This window comes from Siphateles boraxobius, unplaced genomic scaffold, assembly GCF_051911475.1.
Source record: "Siphateles boraxobius isolate OS27281-9 unplaced genomic scaffold, OSU_SipBor_1 25, whole genome shotgun sequence".
NCBI classification, from domain to species: Eukaryota; Metazoa; Chordata; class Actinopteri; order Cypriniformes; family Leuciscidae; genus Siphateles; species Siphateles boraxobius.
This window is the reverse complement of record NW_027508866.1, coordinates 7231538-7237550: the sequence shown is the minus strand read 5'-3', so window position 1 is coordinate 7237550 and position 6013 is coordinate 7231538.

Below are 6013 nucleotides of genomic sequence, written 5' to 3'. Positions count from 1 at the left end.
ATACAAGGAAGAAATAACTTCTGCGTTCGGTGTCAGAGGACTGTGATTCTGTCTGAGCAATGGTATTCTCCTCTTTTCAGTTTGGTCTTGCTCACATGAACTTGTGGTCTGTGAGGGAGTGGATCTAGAAAAATTTGATCTTTCCCCTATTCCTTTGAAAAGAACATTTGTTCAGTTTGAACTGTACAGTCTCAACTAACACTTTCATTTATATTGTTGAAGTTATTCTTGGTCAGACATCGAGGGCCAGCATTTCCTCTGGGTCCTTTCTTTTTTTAGAATATCACATGCAATCCCGATATGTAGGTCGTATCAGAAAACTATTATTCCTTTAGCTTGTTGAGTGGCCTTCATTCTCTCCCAACTAGATCAGTTCATAGACACCCCTGAGACTAGCTAAGAATGAGGGTCAGAAACAACCCAAAAATAAACGGCCGCTTCCCTAAAAGTGTCAATATTTTTAGAGCTAGAGGTTAAACCCTTGATTAAAGAAAAGGGAGAGCATATTAAATATGATGGGATTTTTTTTTTACTACGTAAAGAAAAATATTTTGCAATAATGTATTTTCAACGATCTACTTTGATACTTAATGCTCATACTGAATGTGTTTACATTGTACTCCGAGGTATCTTGGTATATTTATACTTTCAAGACAATAATTGACCCTTTCTCGCTTGCTGGACTGAGGTTAGCCGCTCTATTCACTTTATACAGACATACTGTAGCTCTGAAATCAAAGACTAAAATAGAGCGTCCATTGATTGCTCAGTAGAATCTCTGTCTACTGGCTCTGTGTAATTGGAGCCTTCAATCAATAAGAAAGCATGAGATCAGCACTCGCTGGATTTCCAACAACCTCATCAGCTCTCAGGACAAGTATTCCTCCTGAACCATCCCCACACTGTAAAACAAACTCAACTCAAATCAACTGGATGGATGCAGATTGTATTGGCTCACACATCCAGTTTAGAGTTTCTGTGATACCTTTTCTGCTTCTTCTAAAGACATGTTCTCTTTTATAGACTGTAAGCCAGTGCAAAGCCAACTATCATTGTTGGAATGTTGATGTTAGTTGATGATGCTCATGAGTTTTTAAAGAACCGTTTCTCACGCGATAAAGATACATTTTATTGCCATCTGTCTGAAATTGAATGCATTGCTGATGGCCTTTTGAACTTTGATGGTACTTTTTGAAGCTGTTATTGTTGCCGCATTCGTGTTTTCAGTTAACCTCTGGAGGTCAAATGTCAAAGTTGAAGTTTATCTGTGGTCACTTTCTGCATATCGTCAGTAATTAGCATTTTGTTGTTTTTCCCTCCTAGGACAGGGTGATGATGAATCCAAACTCAACAGGTAGGCAGACCTTTATTCCCATTACCGATTCCATTCCTGTTCCTATTGTGATTCTTATTCATACAGATTCCAGTTCTGTTTAGATTCTACTTCCCTTTCCTTTTAAATGTTCCTGCTTCAGTTTTATAGACTCTTCTTATTCCCATTTTATTTCTGTTCCAATTCTTTTAATTGTTTCTTCTCTCCCATTTCCAGTTCCATTTATATTAACATAATCTTTTCCCTTTCTGTTTGTTTCACATTTGTTTCTGTTTTAATTCCTGTTCTTGTTTCCGTTTCTATTTCCATTTCCTTTCCTGTTTCCTCTAAAGCTTTTTATTAATATCCATTCCAATTTCTTTTCCCGATTCCAGTCCTACTGACATTCCCGTTTATATTAACAAGTTTTTTTAATTTCCTATTTTCATTCCCACACACTTAGAAGTCATGGAATGTCTCTTCACAAGCATCTATTTCAATGCATGACAGTAAAATGGGATTTCTGGGAATGATTTCTCAGGTCTTTCCAGTATGTCAAAGCTTAGCTTTCCAAAAATAATGACAGGCTGTTTTCACTTTATGCCACACACGCTGGTAAAAAAAAAATCACAAAAGAATCAACCACACCACAGAAACCACACAGAGAGGCCTTAAATGAACAGATTATAATGAGAAGAAATGAGAGCAAAGAACATATTTTAGATGGCTGTTTCTTCCTGGCTCTATCTCTCTAATTAAGTCTAATTTCCATGAGTTTGTGGTTGCAGAAGGTTTTGTCATGTCCTGCTTAGAGTTGTGAAATAGTTTTAGTTTCATGCTTCTTTGGCCTCTGGAAACGTGATCTAGAAAGTCTGGAGAAGGAAATGATAGGTCATGATTTTGTTTTTTAAATCTATCTGTGTTTTTATTTAAAATATTTTAGGTTTTGTTTGATAACTACGTAGAGACATGTAACATTAGAAAATACCATGGAGTATCCATGTCAGCAGAATAATTGTAAAACCAATTGCCAATATTTTTGTCTATTGTACAGAGACAATGTTTGCAGGAGGATTTGAAACTGTAGCGATTGACAGTGTCAGACGTCAGACTGCACAGACACTGGCTCGAGTGAGTAAGTGTCGGATCAGCTTCAAGTTGTGTGTTTATAAGGACTCAGGTTTACCTTGGACTCCCAGTGAAACAGGACCATTATCAGGAGTCATGTCACGTTACTGTTATTGAGCAGCCTTGGGGAAGTGTGTGGATGTGTGTAATGGGCCCCTGGAGGGCCCCTTGAGGTCAAAGGTCATGCCACTCTAGGCCTTGAAATGGCCTCTCACATAACCTCACTGGCGACGAGCACTGCGTGTGTTTGGAAAGTGCGTTGAATGCCCCAGTCCTTAATATATTTGACCGTCAGTACCCATCAAGCAATTGTGCATTTAAAAGTCTAATAGTCCAAACACAGCCCTGAAGTCTAGACTAAAACAAGGCAAAATTTGGGCTATCACTGAAAATTTAATAAACATCTAACCATACCCTAAGAATAGACTAGTCATCAATTAGATAACATGTTAAAGAAATGAAACCAAACACCTTAAGTTATTCTGCAACCAAATTCAAGGTTATTTTAGCTATAGAAGTGGGTTACTCATAGCCGGACTATATCCGCTCTATAGTTAACCTAATGAAATGACAGATATTGCTTGTTGGGATAAGCGGCTAGATTGTGTGTGTTTGTTTGTAGGAATCTGGTAGGAATGTGTAAATCTATAGGTCATAGCATTGATTTGTTTGTGTTTGTTGTGCGATGGATGGTGGATGGTTGAGATAACACTCTTACTCTTAACTTTGACAGATCGAAAGCTACTGTTTGTGCCAAACACTCCAGAGACATTTTAGAAACATACTAGCTTTCCTCCAAACTAGCCTAGTGAGCTAGTTTCATAGGCACACTACTGAGACAACCCCAACCGTTCAAAAGTTTTGGGCCGTTAAGATTTTTTAAATATTTTTGAAAAAACTTTTGAAAGAAATGTATTATAAACTTTAAAATAAAATATTTCTTTTTATCATTTGTTACTTCCCTATTATTGCTGATAGCTGATTAAGTGAATTTAGGCATCACAGCATGTACTTTATAATGAATGGATATCCGTTTTGAGATTACATTTAACAGCATTATTCAATTATTAGTATTTTTAAAGATTTTCAAAGTGAGTTCATGTGTTTGTTACTTTAAGTTAGATTTAGATAAAGGTTAATGTAAATGTACATGTACAAATTAGAAATCAACAATTAAAGATCCAATAACCTGTACAGTACCTATATACAGTATATTTTGCATCACTAATAGATAGTGTTACAAGGTTCTGTTTAGGTTGGGATTGTTGCAGCTTTAGAAGATGGCAATTTATGTAGATAGCAAGGCAGATCAATAAACAGAGTATATGCACTCTGGGAGTTCTCTGAATAAATGCTCAAATTACAGTGCGCTTTTGCAAGAAATTCTACAATCAAGATTCACGTTTACAGTTGTTTTATATGTGTTTTGCATAGAAGGTCATTCCACCCCAGATCCTCTCTGTCCCGTGTCTCAGAAACCAGCACAGAGAACATGTTCTCCACTCCCTCCTCTGAGTTAAATTTAGCTCCTGTCTGCTGTAGTGTGGAGCGGATGCACTGCCTGTGCGTTTGAGAGAATCTGTGGATATTGAAGTGTTGTGAGCTTATGTTCTGCTCTTGGTATCTTTAGGTTGATGGTTACTGGGCGTCAGGTGTTCTGACTGGTCTGTGCTGGTCCGGGAATCAGCTTCTAAATGGTCTGTGGTGCCATTGATTTTTCCATTCTGTGCTACAATAAAAGCAGTGAGCTACTCAGATTTACGGTTAATATTCCATGGTTGAGTGCTGTTGTTAGGCATGACACGGAGCATAATGCCTAACCATGATAAAATCCTTGCAATGAACGGCCTTAAATGCCTTGTTACTTTTGTAAAACAGTGGCAACGGTTTGCAAAAAAATCTGCATTTGGGATGCATTTGTCATTTCTGACAGTAGATGCTGTCAGTAGTTGGATTAATATGGTGACATTTTAGGTCTAATGTTTATAAATGGTAGTTCCTGGACATCAGGCGAGATTATCTATAGTCAGTGCAGCCACCGTCGCTACCCCCACTCTTTTATGAGACTAAAACAGACGTTGATGTTTTCTTCTGTTCCGGATTTTATTTTCAGTGTTGCAAGCAGTCTGGTAAACCATGCACAGCATTATAATTTATCCTGTTTTACCCAATTTACCATTTATCCTTAAGATGGAATGAAGATTTGTTAGGACAGGTGGATAACATGTTTGATAACTTATCTTAATGCCTTATTTGGGCCTGTAAATTGTATAAATAAATTTATAGTCAATAAAGTATTTGTTAAAAATTATTTTAATTTAGTTAAAGTTTTTGAGTTTAAACAAATATTTCCTGTATTCTTACCATTCATTTTAAATTAATTACATTACATTGCCAAAATTGCTACATTTAAAATTTCAGTGATATTCTAGTTCAAATATTTTTTAAAGACCCCCTGTGGTGAAAATCAAGTTTTTAATGTTGTTTATATGTCTATGTGGTGTTTTTAATTTGCTTTAAGACAAGCCAAGTGAAAATGTAACTGTCAACACCATTGCTGAGTATTTTCTTCTTATAACGGCAGTGAAAAAAACATTGTTTGAAATTAACAAACTACCTTGTAACCAATCACGTCAACTTAAGCAGGGATGTCTCAAGAGAATCCAGGTTATCCCGGTATATTTTTCTATTGATATGAAAAATCGGGTTCTTTTAGCAATAGAGCTGGTGAATTATGTCATATATATTACGATATTATGATGAACTATATGCCTTTCTTTACTGAAGTATGATGTTCTAATTTGCATCAAACTTGAATAGCTTGAATAGAAAATAGCTTGAAAGTTATTTCAAGCTATTTTAAGGCATCAATACAAAAAATCACAGGAAAAAAACTTTTAAATATGTAATTTTGTTGATTAAAAATTAGTTTTAAGGGATTCAATTATTGACTACAGGGGGACTTTAACAAATTGTTTTGGAACACCGCGTCATGCACAAGATGCTGCAAAAGACATAAGATGCAAGCACAATGGTTAAACACGTCCGTCTAGTGCATAATTGCATTGAAAAACGATGGAAAAGTAGCACGGTGGAATGGAAAAACGCTCTGTGTGAATGTCATGTAGAATTTCCCACTGTCTTCTCTACTTCTTGCCCTCGGGTGTACCTGCGCCATGGCTGCAGCAATGTTTTATTCTGCATTCAAAGCTAGCTGAAGGATTTAACCCCCATCACATCTCATCCTGAGAATTAATATTCTGTAATGTTGTATTATCTTTAGAGATGCTTAAGCGCTTACAGACCACATTGATCTCAAAATTTCAATTTCATCTGGACTGATTTAATCCACTCACTGTGATGTCCCTATGACCTACAAAAACACACCCTCATATTGTGTTCCTTGTGTATGTAGTAGTGCACATTTGACTCTGTCATTCCTTTCTCATCTCACATCTCACAGGATAGTGTCCACTAGCTTGTTTTCCATTCCCTTGGGCCATAATGTTTTACTATGTGTGTGTGTGTGTGTGTGTGTGCGTGTGCGTGTGCGTGTGTGTGTGTGTGTGTGTG